We start from the raw sequence: 22,112 nt of genomic DNA, 5'->3' as shown, positions 1-22,112 counted from the left end.
ACAATGTTGCCCGAAGAAATGCTTAAGACAAAAGCTGCAGAAGTTTATACACGTTTAAAAATAAAAACATTATTTGGCTGCTGACGAACTTTTAACCCTAAAAACCATGAAATGAGAGGGGACAATCTTTCAAACGAGGGGAAAATGAAAATATTTTCTTGCTATTTAGAGGAACACAGTTTTCATTCTGTTCTAGGAGAAGACTAAGGTATACACCAGACAACTGTCTGACTGAAATTTTCAGATGATCATTCTTATCTACCGAGCGAGGTAGAGCAGTGGTTAGCACGTTGGACTCGCATTTTGGAGGACGACGGTTCAAACCCGCGTGCGGCCATCCAGATTTAGGATTTCCGTGATTTTCCTAAATCGTTCCAGGCAAATACCGGGATAGTTCCTTTGAAAGGGCACGGCCGATTTCCCTTTCCGCAGTTTAAACAATTCGAGCTTGTGCTCCATCTTTAATGAACTCGATATCGACGGGACGTTAAACCAAATCTTCATTCCTTCCTTGTTATGTCAGAAATAAGAAGGCGGATCACAAAAATTAATGACTGGTTTATTAAAGACCTGGCGATCTGTTTCTCGTAACGAAACCGTACGGGCGACTGCTTAATTTGACGTGCGAGCAGAACATTATGCGTTGTATTTGACCAAAATGGACATGTGTAAGAAAGCTTTGACAGAGTCCAGTTTGGAGTATATGAAAATGTAATACAGTCTTAAGATTTCGTTCGCATAATGTGCTCACCCAACTTCAATAACAAGAAAATTTCCTGCATTTCGAAGCTCCGGTAACATCGTCAGGAAATGCATGTTCGTAAACTGTACGAAATCGACCTCATAATTTGATGAAATTAGAATTATATTAATACCTTCAGCTGCTAACGGGCGCTGATATATATCAACGGGGACAGGTGGAAATGTGTGCCCCGATCGGGACTCGAACCCTGGATCTCCTGCTTAAATGGCAGACGCTCTATCCATATTTTTTTTTGCATTTGTTCGTTGTTGATCGTTGTGTTTGGTCGTTGCGGACGTCACATGACATCCGTTCAAGTTCGTTTTGTTGATCCTTGCACTCAGTTTTTTTTATTACAGAGGCCAACCAGCTCTCTGACCGAACACGCTGAGCTACCGTGCCGGCGGTTTGAGCCACCGAGGGCACAGAGGATGGCGCGACTCCAGGGACTGTCTCGCGCACGTCTAGCGCGAGACCCACATTCTCAACTTGTATGTCCACACACTACATTCGTAGTGTCCCACCCCAACATACTCATTGCTCGTGGAAGACATTCTTACCAAGTCCCGTAAGAGTTCGGGGAATATGTGTGCATCCGCAAAGAAGAAGAAGAAGAAGGTCATGGCCGGTGTTACCAGAACTATTTACTTATATGGATATGGTGTCTTTTCTTTCGGACAGGTACGAAAGAACAGACACGATATCAATATAAGTATATCATAATTTGATGGTGAGCGTAAAAGTGAAATTGAAACGTAGTGCAACTCTTCCAGAACGCATGGATGCCAGTTCCATATTTGTGCATTGAATAGTTTGCCAGTTTGAACTTACTAAATGGAATGTAAGATTATGCGTGTGTTCTGTGTCGGACAGGGCAGATGACAGACACCGAGAACCTTTTCGAGAAGAAGGTGAGTTAGTGAGAAAGAAGTACTTCGACATAGAATATGCTTCGAATTTTTATTCATACGAAACTGAGTCCTCAAAGAAATTTCTTTTGCTCTGAGAAACCTCTCCGGAAAACGTTCACTTTTCTATTAATTACGTAACTTAATTCCTTTGGCTCCTATGGGGGCATAGGGCATCCAGGAGAGCTCGCCATCCGTCTCTGTCTTTGGCCATTTGCCTCAATTCTGTCCAGGTCTTGCCAACTCTATTTGCTTCCCCTTCCACTGTCCTCTTCCATGTGCCCCTAGATCGTCCTCTCTTCCTTGTTCCCTGGGGATTCCATTCCAATGCTTTTTTTCTCGATGGCTCCATCTGGTTTTCTCAAGGTGTGCCCCAACCAATCCCACTTTCTCTCTCCGTTTTGAGACTGATTTCCACTCCAGTAAGCTCTTCTTGCTGCTTTTAGATATGCATCGCGTACTCACCTGTCTGACTCGTATATAGCAGCACTCCACCGTTTTGTGTTTGGAATTCCCCAGATTGTGGCCACCTTATTTCACTTAGTCCCAATATATCTAGTCGATAGTTCTCCATCTCTTTTTCAACCTGTCTTAGCCTCCCTGCCTCTTTCATTCCAAAAACCAATACGAGTTTTCCTTTTCAGGCAAAAGGTCATATCCTTAAGATTCATTTGGCTGTTTCTCCTTTTAGTTTCTGTGATATGTGTTATTTGGTGGTGCGGGTTATCAGCCCACAGGCCCCGTGTGTCCTGGTGGGGCTGCCATCTCATGGCCTGGACACCTGCCAGGGCCTTACCCCTTAGATAGCTTGTCTTCACCTCGACTACACAACTCTATCCATCCTTTCGCAGTAAGGCCTATGTACATCAACGTTGTCCTGGTTTCCAAGGATCTTCCGCTGTCCACACTAGGGGACTGTGTCTGGTGCCACACAATCACAGGAAAGGAAGGGAGTGTATGGAATGGGATAGAATAGAATAGGATAGGATAGGACAGGACAGGACAGGACACAGACTGGACGTTGTGAGACACACTTTGTCTAGATCCTCTATGGAGACTTGTCCGGCTTGGGAGGCCCTGCTGGTAGTTAGACTACCGCCGGCATAGCCCTCCATTTCATTGGATCAGACAAACCCCTCGCCCACACGGACAGTGTTTCGTTAAGGCGGTGTCTCCTGAGGGGGTTTCTATTAATGGTGTCGTAGGGTTTCCTACCGTGTGGTTTCCTACGAGCAGTGGTTTAAATGGCTCTGAGCACTATGGGACTCAACTGCTGAGGTCATTAGTCCCCTAGAACTTAGAACTAGTTAAACCTAACTAACCTAAGGACATCACAAACATCCATGCCCGAGGCAGGATTCGAACCTGCGACCGTAGCGGTCTTGCGGTTCCAGACTGCAGCGCCTTTAACCGCACGGCCACTTCGGCCGGCTACGAGCAGTGGCACACTAAACCTGTCAGAGGCCCGAGCCGGCAAAATAATCGAGGCTCCCCTTGCTGCCCCCTCCCACCCTCCTCACCACACAGGATTTCTCCGAGAGTTTCAAACGCAAACGGAAAGAAGTCCCACATTGCTTATCATCTTCATTTTGTGTCGCGATAATTTACAAGGTATAACGTCATTTTACGTAACACTGAAGGTGACTGCTCTAGTAATCTCGTTACTATTATTTAATAGCTATGTTGCCCCTTATACTACAGAAATCATTACATGATTTCTGTTGTTCGAATCTGTTATTTATGTTTCGCAACTAAGTCGGCATAGAGCGAGCGGGGTGTATAAAAATGAATTCATATTTCCCAAACCAAGAGGAAGGTCACTGTCTACATAAAACTTCGTTCAGTGCATGGTGGACGGTACTTTACTTACGGATTTCAACAAAAGCCACAGTGTTATTCCGATCTTGATGAAATTTTGTACATTTGATCTTCAAAACAAGGAGAACCTCACCGTCTACGTGAAACTTCATACGGTGTATGGCGGAGGGTGCCTCACAACAGAATTACATACCATTTGACTGATCAGCTTCGGAGTTGGCTCATGTATGTGTGTTTTCGTGGTGAAGGGATTTACACAAACCAACGTATGCTGGATGGCGGATGATTGGCCTACCTTTAAATAAATTCAACATCGTCTCGTCAGTCAGCATGAATGTTGGCAGATATACGTATTTTTTCATAGACGGGGAAAGAGGAGATGGGATGACGGAGGCGGAGGAGGAGATATACGGAGAGAGGAGAACGTGATGGGGGCGGGGAGGGGGAGGAGGTGCATCCAAAGAAGTGGGGGACGCAGATTAAAAGAGAGAGGGAGCAGCAGGTAAACAGAGAAAGGGGGAAGGTGATGAATGACTAATGGAACACTGTAATAAGTACATAAATTAGGGGTGAATTTGATGTACTATTAGAAAAAGCGGAGAAGGACAGAGATGGGAAGATGGATGGAGAAGGAGAGGAGGATGGAGAGGAGGAGGAAGTGTTGTGAGACAGGGGGCAGATGGAGGAGATGAAAGAGAGGCGGTTGGCCGTAGAAAAATGGTTCAAATGGCTCTGAGCACTATGGGACTCAACTGCTGTGGTCATCAGTCCCCTATAACTTAGAACTACTTAAACCTAACTAACCTAAGGACATCACATTCATCCATGCCCGAGGCAGGATTCGAACCTGCGACCGTAGCAGTCGCACGGTTCCGGACTGCGCGCCTAGAACCGCGAGACCACCGCGGCCGGCCATGGGCGGAAGAGGTGGATAGAGAGATGTGGATAGAGAGACGAGATAGGACTAAATGGACAAGAGAGATGAGGGAAGAGGGGATGAACTGACATAAAACTGGGATGAATAAATATCCGGACAAAACCGGGTTTATAGTTAGTAATTAGATAAAGATTTACGCGACAATGGGCGTGTTCACGTGAAAGAAATTACAGAATATTTCCCTATGGTTAGATACGGCGCATAAAGTCTCGATAACTAGAGTGTTGTTCTGATAAAATTCGTTGCTTAATATAGATGACTCCACCAAAGTTCATCTAGTTGGAATTTCATCTCCATAAAATGAACTACATAATAATCAGCTGAAAAATGCTCCTGTTGGAGCACAATGAAGGCAAATATGATGGTGTTTAAAAGTCTCTGACAGAAAAGTGGGCAACCAGCTGTCTTGAGTCCTCATTCCGCCTTCCTCACCAAAAATTCTGGAAGCTACACAGGGCGAGTGACCATGTTATGTAAGAAATTTACGAAGTAAAATTTCAGTTATGTTGAGATAAAAGTTCAATAAATAGCATTTTTTGTATTAGAACTTTAGAAATACCGTTAAAAGCGTACTTTTGTGAATGAGATCCGCCAACTACAAATAATCAGTTTCGTATGACATACATGACGAAAATCCAGAATCGGCAAGTTAACTTTGCGAAATTATCGATGCTGATCGACAACGACACTGTCTGAGAAACGGTGACAACACCTGCACTGAAGGTGAGTGACTGGGGTAGACAAGCAGTGGGGGAGGCTCAGTTCGCAAACACCTCGTTAGGGAACCGGTTGCTCTGGACAGCTACCTGCTGCACCATTGTAGGAAACCCCGCGATAGGAAAACCCACGTAGCCCTATTAATTGCTCCTAAAGTATTGTTTTCACCTAAAGGTCTCGGACTGATTAAATAATGACCAAGATGAGGAGCAGCAGCCTCTGTCTGTCTGGAACCCTTCTGAATCTACGAGCGGTTCACCCAGACTCTGCACGGAATGAAGGACGTGAAATGGGACATAAGAAAATACTTACCGGCGACTGGTGGAGGGCTGGGAATCGGACCTTAATCGACCGGTGGGCGCTGTGAGGGCGCGTGCTGCGTCGGCGGTGACGCCTTTACGGCTTCCGGTGTGAGCCTCGCGGGCAGCCAAGGACGCGGGGACGCGGTGTTGCGCCACCGTTGGCGTAACCGAAGCCCTGTGAACTCCAGCAGGCCGCTAACTGGACGCCGCCACACTGCAGCTGCCCGCAGCGCCGCGTCGGCCAGCGCCGCCTAATCCGATTACCACACGTCCGGTTCCGCGTGTCGCCGTTCTACGTAGTCCTCGCCGACCAGCAGAGAGCGCGCTCGTGTTTGTTGACTTTTTAGAGACTGATCTGATGTGGCCCGCCACGAATCCTCTCTTGCGCCACCTCTTCATCTCACAAGGGGAGGCCACAACGTTTTGGAACGCGGATTTACTGTAAACTTCGTACACTCGTAGTACTCCATGAGGACAACAAAATGTGTAAGCGGTAGCGCGTACTTCTCAAGCGTTACTGAGAAAATCGCAAGATGATTCCAATCGTCAAATATACACTACTGGCCATTAAAATTGCTACACCAAGAAGAAATGCTGATGATAAACGGGTATACATTGGACAAATATATTATACTAGAACTGACATGTGATTACATTTTCACGCAATTTGGGAGCATAGATCCTGAGAAATCGGTACCCAGAACAACCACCTCAGGCCGTAATAACGACATTGATACGCCTGGGCATTGAGTCAAACAGAGCTTGGATGGCGTGTACAGGTACAGCTGCCCATGCAGCTTCAACACGATACCACAATTCATCATGAGTAGTGACTGGTGGATTGTGACGAGCCAGTTGATCGGCCACCATTGACCAGACGTTTTCAGTTGGTGAGAGATCTGGAGGATGTACTGGACAGGGCAGCAGTCGAACATTTTCTGTATCCAGAAAGGCCAGTACAGGATCTGCAACATGCGGTCGTGCATCATACTGCTGAAATGTAGGGTTTCGAAGGGATCGAATGAAGGGTAGAGCCATGGGTCGTAACACATCTGAAATGTAACGTCCACTGTTCAAAGTGCCATCAGTGCGAACAAGAGGTGACCGAGACATGCAACCAATGGCACCACATACCATCACGCCGGGTGATACGCCAGTATGGTGATGACGAATACACGCTTCCAATGTGTAACCAATGGCACCCCATATCATCACGCCAGGTGATACGCCAGTATGGCGATGACCAATACACGCTTCCAATGTGCGTTCACCGCTATGTCGCCAAACACGGATGCGACCATCATGATGCTGTAAACAGAACCTGGATTCATCCGAAAAAATTACGTTTTGCCATTCGTGCACCCAGGTTCCTCGTTGAGTACACCACCGTAGGCGCTCCTGTCTGTGATGCAGCGTCAAGGGTAACCGCAGCCATGGTCTCCGAGCTGATAATCCATGCTGCTGCAAACGTCGCCGAACTGTTCGTGCAGATGGTTGTTGTCTTGAAAACGTCCCCATCTGTTGACTCAGGGATCGAGACGTGGCTGCACGATCCGTTACAGCCATTCGGATAAGATGCCTGTCATCTCGACTGCTAGTGATACGAGGCCGTTGGGATCCAGCACGGCGTTCCGTATTAGCCTCCTGAACCGACCGATTCCATATTCTGCTAACAGTCATTGGATCTCTACCAACGCGAGCAGCAAAGTCGCGATACGATAAACCGCAATCGCGCTAGGCTACAATCCGACCTTTATCAAAGTCGGAAACGTGATGGTACGAATTTCTCCTCCTTACACGAGGCATCACAGCAACGTTTCACCAGGCAACGCCGGTCAACTGCTGTTTGTGTATGAGAAATCGGTCGGAAACTTTCCTCATGTCAGCACGTTGTAGGTGTCGCCACCGGCACCAGCCTTGTGTGAATGCTTTGAAAAGCTAATGATTTGCATATCACAGCATCTTCTTCCTTTTGGTTAAATTTCGCGTCTGTAGGACGTCATCTTCGTGGTGTAGCAATTTTAGTGGCCAGTAGTGTATGTTGGCGCCGGCACGCAACTCGGGAACGAAAGAGAAGAGACGGCTGTGAGAAGGTCAGCCAATCGCACACTGACCGACCTCCCTCTAGGACGACAACGCGACAACAACGGCCCCTATGTGAAGAGGAGATAAGCGCCGTCCCCGACTGGTGGCAGACAGTTCGATAGCAGCTTCAATGTTAGCCACTTCGTTAGGACTCCCTACGTAGCACAGACTTGTCTATTCTGAGGAAGACTGAATTGTTTGATATGGCGCCCTTTGCTTGTGACACATCTTGCTAAGTTAAGTAATTGTATCTTGTCTTATTGTAATAAAACTCATTAATACGAGTTCTTTGATTGTCTAGCGAACCGAGTGTGCAGGATTCCTAGACACAACAGTTCGAACCTAACGGTAACAACTCTAGCAGCCCGCCTCTGAATTGCTTCGATGTCTTCCTTTAATCCAACCAGGTACGGGTCCCAAACACTCTAGCAGTATTCAAAATTTGGGCGCAGCAGCGTCCTATATGTGGACTCCTTAACAAATGAATCACACTTTCCTAAAATCGTTCCCAATACACCGAAGTCGACCGTCCGGCTTTCCTACCACATTCCTCACGTGATCGGTCCACTGCATATCGCTTTGCAACATTACGCCCAGATATTTAAACGACGTGACTGTATCAAGCAGTGCACTATGAGGGGCGTTTGAAAAGTCCGTGCAAAAATAAAAACTACATACGTGTTTGGGGTAAACCTTTTTTATTTTTCAACATAGTCTCGTTTTAGGCTTAAACACTTCGTTCAACGGTGTTCCAATTTGTTGATCCCTTCCGAATAATAGGGGTCTTCCAAGTCTGCAAAACAGCTATTAGTTGCCCGCATCTCGTGGTCGTGCGGTAGTGTTCTCGCTTCCCACGCCCGGGTTCCCGGGTTCGATTCCCGGCGGGGTCAGGGATATTCTCTGCCTCGTGATGGCTGGGTGTTGTGTGTTGTCCTTAGGTTAGTTAGGTTTAAGTAGTTCTAAGTTCTAGGGGACTTATGACCACAGCAGTTGAGTCCCATAGTGCTCAGAGCCATTTGAACCATTTGCAGCTATTAGTTGCTGCAATAACCTCCTCGTTTGAATAAAATCTTTGTATCGCTAGCCATTTCTTCAAATTTGGGAACAAATAGTAGTCCGAGGGAGCCACGTCTGGAGAATAGGGGGGATGTGAAACGAGCTGGAATCCTATTTCCATTAATTTTGCGACCACAACTGCTGAGGTGTGTGCTGTCGTGATGGAAAAGGACTTTTTTGCGGTCCAATCGCCGGCGTTTTTCTTGCAGCTCGGTTTTCAAACGGTCCAATAACGATGAATAATATTCACCCGTAATGGTTTTACCCTCTTCCAGGTAGTCGATGAGGATTATCCCTCTCGGATCCCAAAAGACAGTCGCCATAACCTTTCCGGCCGAAGGAATGGTCTTCGCCTTTTTTGGTGCAGATTCTCCCTTGGTTAGCCATTGTTTAGATTGTTGTTTGGTCTCAAGAGTATAGTAATGTATCCATGTTTCATTCACAGTGACGAAACGACGCGTAGAGTCCTGCTGATTCTTCCTGAACAGCTGCAAACCATCCTTGCAACACTTCACACGACTCCGCTTTTGGTCAAGCGTGAGCAATCGCGGAACCCATCTTGCGGATAGCTTTCTCATGTCCAAATGTTTACGCAAAATATTATGTACCCGTTCATTCGAGATGCCCACAGCACTAGCAATCTCACGCACCTTAACTCTTCTGTCATCCATCACCATATCACGGATTTTATCAATGATTTCTGGAGTCGTAACCTCCACAGGGCGTCCAGAACGTTCAGCATCACCTGTGCCCATGTGGCCACTCCGAAAATTTTGAAACCACTTATAAACTGTTCTAATCGAAGTGCAGAGTCACTATAATGTTTATCAAGCTTCTCTTCAGTCCCCTGAGGCGTTTTGCCTTTCATAAAGTAATGTTTAATTACCACACGAACTTATTTTTCGTCCATTTTTTGACAATCACTCGACTTCCTTGATTCACACGAATGCCAAACACAAAGAAATAGACCAATATGGCTAAAACTTGGTGTGCGTTCTTTCCAAAGATGCTACTTACTAAACATTACCTCGATACGCGCCGATGGTGCCATCTCTCGGACTTTGCACGGACTTTTCAAACGCCCCTCGTACTAATGCTGTATCTGAACGTTACGGGTTTGTTTTTCCTACTGATCCGTATTAACTTACATCTTCCTACACTCACTAAGCTTCGACACCTTACTGTACACCACAGCATCATCAGCAAAAACCGCAGATTGCTGTTCACACTGTGCGCCAAATTATTTATGTGTATACAGAACAACATCGATCCTATCACACTTCCCTGGGGCACTCCTGACGATACCCTTGCCTTTGATGAACACTCGCCTTCTAGGAAACATACTGGGTTCTGTTACTTAACAACATGTAACCTGTGACTGGAATTTCGGCGGTTGATGTGTGCTAATTCACATGTAACAATTGTCTACAATAAATACTAAATGAATTCCTACTAACTGTACTGATATACAAGGATTTATGATATTGTTGCAGCTTTGTTTTTCAAGTTAATTAATGAATTACATCAATTGTTTAATAAAGTTAACATGGAAAAGTAGTGATAAGGAATGAGATTTTCACTTTGCAGTAGAGTGTGAGCTGATATGAAACTTCCTGGCAGATTAAAACTGTGTGCCGGACCGAGACACGAACTCGGGACCTTTGTCTTTCGCGGGCAAGTGCTACCTTCCAAACTCAGGAGTGCTAGTTCTGCAAGGTTCGCAGGAGAGCTTCTGTAAATTTGGAAGGTAGGAGTCGAGGTACTGGCAGCAAGGTTGTATCAGGAGAACTATCCCCGCTGACAACAACCACAGCACTCAATGTTTGCAACAGTGTTTCGCCATTTGTCTGAGTCAGGGTCGCTTCAGGAAGCAGGAAATCATGAAGGACGTACCCGAAACGTTCGGACACCAGACCTCGAGGAAAATATGATTAACACTGTGCAAGGTAACCATCGTGTCAGTACTGGGCAGTTGGCTCGCCAGTACAGGGTAAGCCAGACGACCGTGTGAACTTTCTCCATGACAGTTGTTACTACCCTTACCACTTATGGCGTGTACGGGGATTACTAGTGACGGACTTTCCACATCGGGAGTAGTTTTCCCACTAGTTTCTTAACCAGGCAACCACGATTCCGGGATTTGTGTTCACAATGGCTCTGAGCACTATGGGACTTAACATCTGAGGTCGTCAGTCCTCTAGAAGTTAGAATTACTTAAATCTAACTAACCTAAGGACATCACACACATCCATGCCCGAGGCAGGATTCGAAACTGCGACCGTAGCGGTCGCGCGGTTCCAGACTGAAGAGCCTAGAGCCGCTCGGCCACAACGGCCGGCGCGATTTATATCATCCATCCTATTCACAGATGAGGCCACCTTTATGTGGAGTGATTATCTTCAACTTTCATTACAGTCATTTTGGGATAGTAAGCAGAGTCCCCATAAGGTGACAGTGAATCATCAGCATCGGTGCAGCCAAAATGTGTAGGCTGGGATGACTGGCGACCATATTTTTGGACCAGCCTTCCTTCCACGTGGCCTATGAGACCGCTACTGTCGGCGTTTCTTGCAGGTGACTTTTCCTCCCCTGCTGGAAGAAGTGCCATTGATGATTCGAAGAGTTATGTGGCTGCTGCGTGATGGTTCTCTAGCCAACTTCGCCGTTAACGTCCGGACGCATCTCAATCGTGTCTTTCCTGATCGATGAATTGGACGAGAGGATCCAGTTGTATGGCCTGCTCGTTCACCGGATCTCAACGCGTGCGATTTCTTTTTATGGGGACTTGAAGCCAAGAATCCCGAAACTTTTGCGTATATTGTGGTTTCGGCATAGTTATACACGTATGAAGTCGTGAAATAATACCATACACTGAGAACCACAATTGTATAGTGCACACCACGAACAACGACAGTCGAGTTACTTTTTCTGCGCTTCTGACGTGACGCACCGTGCGCGAGCCAACAAGCGCTCAGTGGTTATTCGAAGCGACATTGAAATAAGTGGGCACCCAGGTTGTTCATCTACAAATGGAAATGGGACTTACTTTCAAATATGCGTATTCGCGATTGTGAATAAGAAACATGCAGCGTGATACATGTGTATACACCGAAGCGCCAAATAAACTGGTATAGGCATGCGTATTCAATTACAGATATATAAACAGGCAGAATACTGCGATGCGCCGGCCGTTGTGGCCGAGCAGTTCTAGGCGCTTCAGTCTGGAACCGCGCGACCGCTACGGTCGCAGGTTCGAATCCTGCCTCGGGCATGGATGTGTGTGATGTCCTTAGTTAGGTTTAAGTAGTTCTACGTTCTAGGGGACTGATGAACTCAGATGTTCAGTCCCATAGTGCTCAGAGCCTTTCGAACTCGGCGATGCGGTCGGCAACGCCTATATGAAACAACACGTGTCTGGCGCAGTTGTTAGATCGGTTACCGCTGCTACAATGGTAGGTTATCAAGATTTAAGTGAGTTTCAGTGGTGTTATAGTCGGCGCACGAGCGATGGGACACTGCATCTCCGAGATAGCGATGAAGTGAGGATTTTCTCGTACGACCATTTCACGAGTGTACCGTGTATATCAGGAATACGGTAAAACATCGCTGCGTCCGGAAAAAGATCCTGCAAGAACGGGATCGACGACGACTGAAGAGTTGACTGGCAGTTGATGGTTGGTGTGCTGACACACTATATACGTGCCGGCCGGGGTGGCCGAGCGGCTCTAGGCGCTACAGTCTGGAACCGCGCGACCGCTACGGTCGCAGGTTCGAATCTTGCCTCGGGCATGGATGTGTGTGATGTCCTTAGGTTAGTTAGGTTTAAGTAGTTCTAAGTTCTAGGGGACTGATGACCTCAGCAGTTAAGTCCCATAGTGCTGAGAGCCATTTCAACCAACTATATGCGTATCCAGTAAAGCTGGCAACTGATGAGTTATGCATGGGGATCATACCAACCTGTATCGCATCAAAAACAGCCTTAAGATGACGCACTGAAGCGTTGAAACTGGTAGCGAGAAAATAAAATAAAATCATAAAGACGGGTGTAGGTGTTTTTATTTATTTTTCATTTTTCACGACTGAAGAGAATCGTTCAGCGTGACAGAAGCGCAACCCTTCCGCAAACTGCTGCAGATTTCAATACCGGGCCATCAACAGGTGTCAGCGTGCGAACCATTCAATGAAACATCATCGATATGTGCTTTCGGAGCCGAAGGACCATTCGTGTAACCTTGATGACTGCACGACACACAGCCTTACGCCTCGCCTGGGCCCGTCAACACCGATCTTCGACTGTTGATGACAGGATATATGTTGCCTGCTCGGGCGAGTCTCGTTTCAAATTGTACTGGGCGGATGGACGTGTACCGGTATGGAGATACCCTCACGAATCCATGGACTCTGCATGTAAGCAGGGGACTGTTCAAGCTGGTGGAGGCTCTGTAACGGCGTGGACCGTATGTTGTTAGAGTGATAAGGGACCCCTGATACGTCTAGATACGGCTCTGACAGGTGACATGTACGAGGCATCCTGTCTGATCACATGCATCCATTCATGTCCACTGTGCATTCCGGCGGACTTCGGCAGTTCCAGCAGGACAATGCGACACCCCAAAAGTTCAAAAATGGCTCTGTGCACTATGGGACCTAACGTCTGAGATCATCAGTCCCCTAGAACTTAGAACTACTTAAACCTAACTAACCTAAGGACATCACACACATCCATGCTCGAGGCAGGATTCGAACCTGCGACCGTAGCGGTCGCTCGGTTCCAGACTGTAGCGCCTAGAACCGCTCGGCCACCCCGGCCGGCACCCCAAAAGTCCAGAATTGCTACAGAGTGGCTCCAGGAACAGTCTTCTGAGTTTAACACTTCCGCTGGCCATCTGACTCCCCAGACATGAACATTATTGAGCATATCTGGGATGCCTTGCAACGTGCTGTTCAGAAGAGATCTCCGCCCCCTCGTACTTCTTCTTCTTCTTCGCGGATGGATCACTTAGGACCATGCGTAATCAACATTTGTTGGCCTTCCTTTTCGCCCAGTATTCCTTCATAAACAACGAATGGGCTAGCTTTCGTTGCGTAGACCATGTATGTCGGTTAGTTTTTCTCTCTTCTTCCTCAAAACCCCGTGTGTTTGTGATTTTTCTGATTTCATTTCTATCATGTAGATTTGGAGACCCTAATTCTCTCAGGTCTTTTTCCGTCTGTTTGTACCAGTTCGGTCTTGTGGTTTTGTTCTTTAAAAATGTATGGATTTTGTGCGTTAACCTGTTTGTGTCCATTCTTTCTAAGTGCCCCATGAATTGGATTCTTCTCATGCGCATTGTGTCTGTTATTTTGGAGATATTTTTATATATTTCTGCATTGGGTTTTGGATAATGTACCCCATCTTTAGTTCTTGGTCCTAGGATTTTCCTCATTATCTTACGTTCTTTCACTTCTGATTCCTCTTTTAGTGTTCTGTGTTGAAGGTTTAGTGTCTCAGATGCGTAGAGAGCTTCGGGTCTAATTACTGTTGTGTAGTGTCGTATTTTGCAGTTCCACGAGAGACTCTTTTTGTTGTAAATGCTTTTTGTTAACTGAAACGCCGTCTCCATTTTCTGGACTCTTGATCTGACAGATTTCTTTTCATTACAATTTTCTGCAATCCATTCACCTAAATATTTAAATTCATTTACTCGAGAGATGTAGTTATTACCAATTTTGAGATCGGAAGGTGCATCTTTGACGTCAGTCATAAATTTTGTTTTTTCAAATGAAATTTGTAATCCTATTTTAGCTGCCTGTTCTTGTAATAATTCTAGCTGTTTCTGTGCATCAGTAATGTCTTGTGCGATCAGTGCCATGTCATCAGCAAATGCTAAACAGTGTAATTCTATGCCATTATGTCTTGGTCCCAGTCTGTGTGCTGGTGCACCTGCTTTTTTCCATTCTCTAACAACTTTTTCAAGAGCACAATTGAAGAGCACTGGGGACAGTACATCCCCTTGTCGTACTCCTGTGTCTATTTCAAATTCTGTGCTCAATTCTCCCATAAATTTTACTTTGGATTTAGTCTCCGTGAGTGTTTCTTTTATGATGTTTGTTGTCTTTTGATCTAGTCCAAATTCTGCTAATACTTCAAAAAGGGATTCTCGGTCTATACTGTCATATGCTTTTTTAAAGTCGACAAACGTGATGACATAACTTTTGTTTGAAGTACTATGTAAATATTTCATTGAGTTTTTCAAGTTAAGGATCTGTTCTACGCAAGATCGACCTTTTTATTTCTTCCAAGTATTTCTTCAGTATCGCAGAAGGAATATCCAGCTTCTTGTAGCCCTATTGCACGACCTCGTTCAAACTCACTGAGCTGTTGATAGTGCCGTCTTTTTCGGCTTAAAGGCATTCTTGACTAACATCAACGCAACACGTGCAGTCTCAAAGGTAACTAACGCTCACGACCGTTTGAGCGTGTATTTAAAGCAAACGTGATTGGCATCCACACAGTCGCACTACGAGAGCCATTCTTATGCGACTGGTACGAAATCTTCTTTCAAATGTAGAAACTGTAAGTAGGCTGTTTAGGTTTTTATGTTGGTAACGCCACGTAGCGCTCTGTATGAAAATCACTGACTGTGCTGTGTGCAGTCTGTGGCTGGTTTGCATTGTTGGAATTTGCTATTGTAGTGTTGGGCGGTTGGCTGTTAACAGTACGCAGCGTTGTACAGTTGGAGGTGAGCCGCCAGCAGTGGTGGATGTGGGGAGAGAAATGGCGGAGTTTTGAGAGCGGATGATCCGGACGTGTGTCCATCAGAGACGGTAAATGTGCAAGACTGGATGTCATGAACTGCTATATATATTATGACTTTGAACACTACTAAGGTAAATACATTGTTTGTTCTCTATCAAAATCTTTCATTTGCTAACTATGCCTATCAGTAGTTAGTGCCTTCAGTAGTTTGAATCTTTTATTTAGCTGGCAGTAGTGGCGCTCGCTGTATTGCAGTAGTTCGAGTAACGAAGATTTTTGTGAGGTAAGTGATTTGTGAAAGGTATAGGTTAATGTTAGTCAGGGCCATTCTTTTGTAGGGATTATTGAAAGTCAGATTGCGTTGCGCTAAAAATATTGTGTGTCAGTTTAGTGTTGATCAGAATAGGTAAAGAGCGAAATGTCTGAGTACGTTCAGTCCTGCTCAGCTGTTTGAAAATCAAATAATGTAAGAGGTTTATCAGCACAGTCATTCATTAATTTTTCTAAGGGGACGTTTCAAAACACGCCTGCCGGCCGCGGTGGTCTCGCGGTTCTAGGTGCGCAGTCCGGAACCGTGCGACCGCTACGGCCGCAGGTTCGAATCCTGCCTCGGGCATGGATGTGTGTGTGTCCTTAGGTTAGTTAGGTTTAAGTAGTTCTAAGTTCTAGGGGACTTATGACCACAGCAGTTGAGTCCCATAGTGCTCAGAGCCATTTGAACCAAAACACGCCTACCAGCTTTCGTTTTTGTCGCACAACTCCTTGGCATTGCGATTTTTTGTTCGTCAGTTTATATGCCTATTGTGAAACGTTTCATTCTCGCAGTACCACGGACTCAGTACTTGAACTAAACTTTGACGGAATCCACAGGTATCGGGGATCGCAGTCTGCTCCTTGTCAGTAAGGCAGCTAATGATCGACGCCGTTATGGTTCAAATGGCTCTGAGCACTATGGTACTTAACTGCTGTGGTCATCAGTCCCCTAGAACTTAGAACTACTTAAACCTAACTAACCTAAGGACATCACACACATCCATGCCCGAGGCAGGATTCGAACCTGCGACCAGAACCGCTCGGCCACTCCGGCCGGCTCGGCGCCGTTATCCGAGGGCGCTTGCACAGGGAAAACCTTTGGCCAGCTGGACAGTCGACTGAATGAGTAATCTGTTTGTAAACGCATCTGCTGGGAACGGATGGTGTGACTCACAGCGGAGTTATCGCGCGTATAGCGCCCCCTCAGACTGCAGCAGACGTGACGGCGCTGCGCTGCGCACTCCAGCTGTGGCCATGCCGGCTGTCCCAGCCGCCTCACAGGTCAAGGCTTCGAGGCCGCACGGGGGCCGTGACCGCCTTATAAATCACCGCCTCACTAAGCGTGATTCATTGCGGTCGCGCTGGAGGCAGCGTACAAACTGAGCCAAAAAAACAGGTCGAGAGCAGGTATCGCGTGACGCCTCGAACTGTCCTAGCTGATCACGTGGTTGGGCAATGGTCTGGTATTCAAGACAAACCATACCGTACTGATGAAGGTTTATTGTGGTTGCGGTCGTGGTAGAATATTCTACAACAAAAAGAAAAAAAAAAGAAAACTCCGTCTGGGTCACTCACTATACTTTTTTAATATTAACGTTGTCGAAGTCGACAAGTCGACTGTTGGTGTTGTGGTTGTGAAGCAGATACGCGAAGGAACAACCGCAGATAAACTGAGTCCAGACAAACCTCATGTACTGACGGACAACCGTTGGGCATTGTGGAACAAGATTATTTCCGCAGCAGAAACATACAAATTACACACCGTGTGAGCGTGGGGTTGATCTGCTATTCTGTTATTCTGTGCAACGGATTAATCTAGATGTACCCTTTACCCTGTGGCTCCTGCAAGATGCAATTTCCACACCCCACACTACTACAGAAGTCAGACAGACGCTCCTAACGTTCTAAAGAGAAATGCCTGAAAAACTTTCAGCAATAAATAACTTCTGGAGTCGTCCGCTGTAGGGAAATGACACAAAAATTCACAAAATTTCTTACGTAACTAGTGGGGTACTTGGGTACTGGAGTAGTGCTAGTTAGTGTAAGAAAAACATGAAACTAACGAAAATTATTATTTATTTTGCAAAAATTCTGAGAAATCACAATGTCACTTTTAGTTATGAATTGAACAAGTTATATCCTGGTTATTTTCGGAATGTGAAGTTACCTCTCAAGGATAGGATTCGCTAATGAAATTTCTATACAAACTTTAAGATTGTTATTGACTTGGCAGAATAGCTGAGAGCCGTGCCTACTCAACTTGAATAATTATCCTCAGAATGTTGCTAGGTACGGTCGAGGCTGTCGCGTGTGAAATGCAGTGAAGTGTACTGTTGTGGAGGAACTATGGGGCTCGCAATAGCTGTAGCGCACAATACCGTAAGCTGCGATGACTGCTGTCTGCGCCACTCGCTACTGACAAATAAGATAACTCTCGTTCTATCTGGATTGCCATTCGCCAATCCAACTCTCCCTACGCCTTGATGAAGTCAAGGATTCCTATTCGCCCCTAGTCTTACTATTGGCGTGGTACACCGGTCAGATAACCAGTCCACTGCGATGCCAAACAAATTTCGCTCGCAGGCGTTTAACTATAACTCTGTCCGTTCACACTGCACAATAAGTGTGTCAGCCAACACAGTGAACAACGCTTAATCGCAAGGACTCAATACCGAGTCGCACTTCGATTCGCTGTTGACAGAGGTGCTCTCCCAGTGAAGTACTGAGGAGAGACTTGTTCCCGCTCCAAGAGCGACAATGGAAAGGCGCCTCTCCACGCCAGACTTGAAGGGGTATATTTATCGGTCTCTTCCATTACTCCTTCAGCTCAAGGCGTCAGAAATATCGTCTGCCAATCAGCATTGCTCTTCCAAAACGGGAGAATAACGTTTCATTTAAGGCCACCAATCCGGAAATCTGTAGTATCGGCATTTGGCGTTTGCTGTCTCCCTGTGAAAATCTCTGAAACTGCGTGCTATGTGTAAAGAATGTGTAGGTTGGAAACTCCCACACAATGTAGCGGAATTTGCTTTTAAGCAGAACACGGAGTCGTTCCCCCTTTCACTCGGGCACACACTGTCTGCTCCACGGGCGGCCGAGGTTCACTCGTCCTCTGAAGTGACCGGCCTTCCGGTGTGTGGTCTGCCTCTCTCGAACTAAAAGCTCCTGTGACTGTCGTGCCTGGAATGTAAGTGTGTACGCCAGCCTCGAGTATTTCAACCCCGGTGTGCACTTGTTATTTGTGTGGTGTCACCGCCAGACACCACACTTGCTACGTGGTAGCCTTTAAAACGGCCGCGGTCCGTTAGTATACGTCGGACCCGCGTGTCGCCACTATCAGAGATTGCAGACCGAGCGCTGTCACACGGCAGGTCTAGAGAGACTTCCTAGCACTCGCCGCAGTTGTACAACCGACTTTGCTAGCGATGGTTCACTGACAAAATACGCTCTCATTTGCCGAAACGATAGTTAGCATAGCCTTCAGCTACGTCATTTGCTACGACCTAGCAAGGCGCCATGTTCAGTTACTATTGATATTGTAAATAATGTACAAACAAGAGCTACGTTCAACCTTAATGGATTAAAGTTAAGTATTCCACCAGGTACATCCTTTTTTTCTGAAGTCTAAATTCCTTGTCCTGTTCCAGACCTCACGCCAGCCCGTGTGAGCTTAAACGCGTGCCTTTCGGCTTCCTCTAAAATTCGTGGGTTGGCCCTCCTGCCAATTTGCATATTGTTTACATGAATTCATACAACAATGACTTATCTTATCGAGTTCGGGTTCGAATGAAGCGTCTTGATGTGCGGAATATGATTGTGAGGGCGGAATATGTAAGCAATGAAGGTCAGGAGACCACGACGTCTTACAACCGTTATGGCTATATTACTTTTGCCCAAAACTTGATCACTTCCAATGTATTTTCTGCTCCTTCATGAAGTTCATCTTCTGTGCAGTGAGCTGGACACAGTCGGCATTGAATATCGTCTTGATCAGCATAGCCCCGTCTTACCAATTTCAACTTTGATGTGCCAGCCTGTAACGCCGCTTCCTTTGGACGAAAAATGAATGTAAAAAATAGTACCCCGGAGCCCAAAAGTCCCAAAAATCAAGTTCCAAATTTCATAAAAAAAGAAAAAAACAAAGTCCTTTTTGGAATAATGTTGCTTGAATAATAGCATGTAGATAGAAAAAAAATTAGTGTTTTGAAAAAGAAAGAAATAAAAAAGATAGAATCCCATTAGTTTCAATATAAAATAATAGTAGATCGCGAAGTACCGTAATTAGAAATCACAGAGTAGGACGAACCATGTGAAAGAATAATCCTTATGAGTTCTCTTTGAGAATGGTGTGTAATATCTGAGAAAGATCCATACACTGTTACTGTGTTACGAGAGTTTGCTGGAGCAAGTCGTGTCTCAGCGTGTGCTTGTATACGTGGGCGCAACGAGATTGTTTTTTGAATGCTAAAGATTTGTGTTCTACTATGACTCACTGAACTTGTAGGAAGTAAATCAGTAACTTCAAATAGGATATCACGTAGAATCCAGATAGTGAAAGATTCGAAACTGTCTTGAATTGAATATTTCCAATAGAAGACTGGACATTACTCAAAGTTAGAAACTATTAATGATGGACCGATATGGAGACTAAACTCTGAAGCCGAATTATGAGAAAAGAATTAACTTTCGTAAAATCAGTTAAAGGACTCTGGAACTTGCATAATATCTTGGACTGAAGTATACGTCATTAATTCCACCCAGATAGGAAAAGCTACTTCCTTACGGCAATGTTAGGATGTGAAAATGGTGCAATAAACCAGCATTCAGTGTCATTACTGCTTTAATAACTTCTTTCAATCCATTCAATATTGTGTACTCAGTAAATAATTATCTGTGCGACGACATTGATTCTCCAAGGAACGCGGCATGCGTAAGTACTCTTTGCCACATCAACAAATTATCGCTCTGTTACGAACTATTAGGCTCTAGTAAACTGAAAAACTTTAGTGGAGATGTTGGTGTTATGCATGTAATGAAGCTATGATTAATACCGGAATAGGAACTGGTATACCCCTACGTGTAGCTGTGCTTAAATACGCCGGGGAGCACGTAATTGCTTGACTTGATCGAGGCAAATAACACGCACTCGGTGGGATTTCAGCGCAGCCCGAATAGATTTTTTTATATAACGTCAGTTTATACAACTCTACCGCTAGTTAGACAGACTGCGACGTTATAAACCCCAGATCTCCAGTATATGCAGGAACTTCCAAGTCGTCCGTTCCTCGTCAGAGCCAGGAACTAAAATTCCGAAACTCTTTTCCAGCCAGGACAAAGGTAGGCCGTAGCCCTCCATAGTTGTAACTTAGCTTTCTTAGTAGTAGTTCAAAGTGCAGTCGATGGTTGTATGAAAATCCGCCCTGACTTCGGTCATTGCGGGTGTGGTTTGTGGCCATAAAGAGGATGCGTTCTGTCCAGCTCCACTTCCTTTCTTTCCTCATTCGCAACTATTACTCTTCGAACAGGAGGTGGTGCTATTCCTGCGAGGTGAATTTCAAGCAGCCTATTATAATTTTGCAGCTATCTCCACCAGTTTGGCAGGTGTTTAATTATATCAAACAGAACATGCACACTCTGTACCAGAATATCGTAGTGCCACTGCTAAGTTTCGTAGAGTTTCAGGCTGACTACCCACCTGTGATCTCGCCAGTTTCCGTAGAAGATTGTTCCTGTTGGAAACTTTGCAATGACTTGTGTGATCGAAACAATAAAAGAAATCGGGCGTACCGTGGGAAATGCCAGAGAACGATGGCTAATCCTTTCACACCAGACATCTACATTTGAGCCCTTTTTAGAGCCACAGTCAACGACTGTCACTATTAACATAGAAGGTATAATACTAGCAGAAGAAAAAGTGTTGCAAGAACAGTGCAGTCAACACCAGTGCCACATACTGTGCATAAAGGAGACAAATATAAGTACAGATCGAAAATTACTAGTGGTTTTCAAAGTGCTACCGACAGTCCGGCAAACAGGACCACTGTGCGTGCTTAATTAAGGGGACCACACCATGTCTATCTAACCCATGTTAGTTTAGGCAAGTATTTAACCAATTTCTGAAAAAAACTATTTGATGAAGGACCTTAATATTTTTACTGTATGTTACGTGATGATAACAGAGTCAACTGTACTAAAATCTACTTTATCCATTTTATAATTTTTAAGAAAACTTTTTTAAATTTATTAACAAAAATATTAAGGTTTTTCTGCAGTAAATATTTTTTGTGAACATCCTAATGCGGAAATATTAATGAATGTAGTACCATAGGTGGCTTTTTATGTTATGCAGAGTCTCTGAAAATTTTATTCATTTATCTATGATAGTTTCTGATATAATGGGGCATATGTACTGAAAATTTTAGTTTGCGGGAAATTGACTTTAAAGCAAAAACTTTTGAAAATTGTTACTTACACGTCATGAAAACTGCTGCATATGATGGCCCTTCTTTGGCCTCTAGCAGGTCTTTCGACTTCTTTTCCACCTTCCTGGATGTTTGTCTTGCTTTCTTGGTCATATTAGATCCAGACCTGTCTGCATCGGCTGTCCTCATTTTATCGCAATGTTGCAGCCTAGTGATCATATTTTCACCAGAATTAATTCCCAGATTTTTCAGTACCCAACACTTTCCAATATTACCACAACTGAATTTAATAACAGCATCATGAACTCCTAGTTTCATTGTATGCAGCCCGCATCTCGTGGTCGTGCGGTAGC

The 22,112-nt window shown here is 45.2% G+C and overlaps 1 protein-coding gene across 1 annotated transcript in view; it reads right to left on the bottom strand.

The window, feature by feature from the left end:
- LOC126194683 (influenza virus NS1A-binding protein homolog) overlaps nt 1-5,458 on the bottom strand; it is a 286,130-nt gene extending 280,672 nt beyond the window's left edge. Inside the window, exon 1 of the mRNA XM_049932892.1 lies at nt 5,435-5,458. The gene's annotated coding sequence lies outside the window, so the exon portion shown is untranslated. The remainder of the gene's footprint in view (nt 1-5,434) is intronic.
- Nucleotides 5,459-22,112: the final 16,654 nt, after the last annotated feature.

The sequence above is a fragment of the Schistocerca nitens genome, chromosome 7 (genome assembly GCF_023898315.1).
Source record: "Schistocerca nitens isolate TAMUIC-IGC-003100 chromosome 7, iqSchNite1.1, whole genome shotgun sequence".
NCBI lineage: Eukaryota > Metazoa > Arthropoda > Insecta > Orthoptera > Acrididae > Schistocerca > Schistocerca nitens.
The sequence above is the reverse complement of the archived record's forward strand: the minus strand, read 5'-3'. Positions and strand labels throughout refer to the sequence as shown.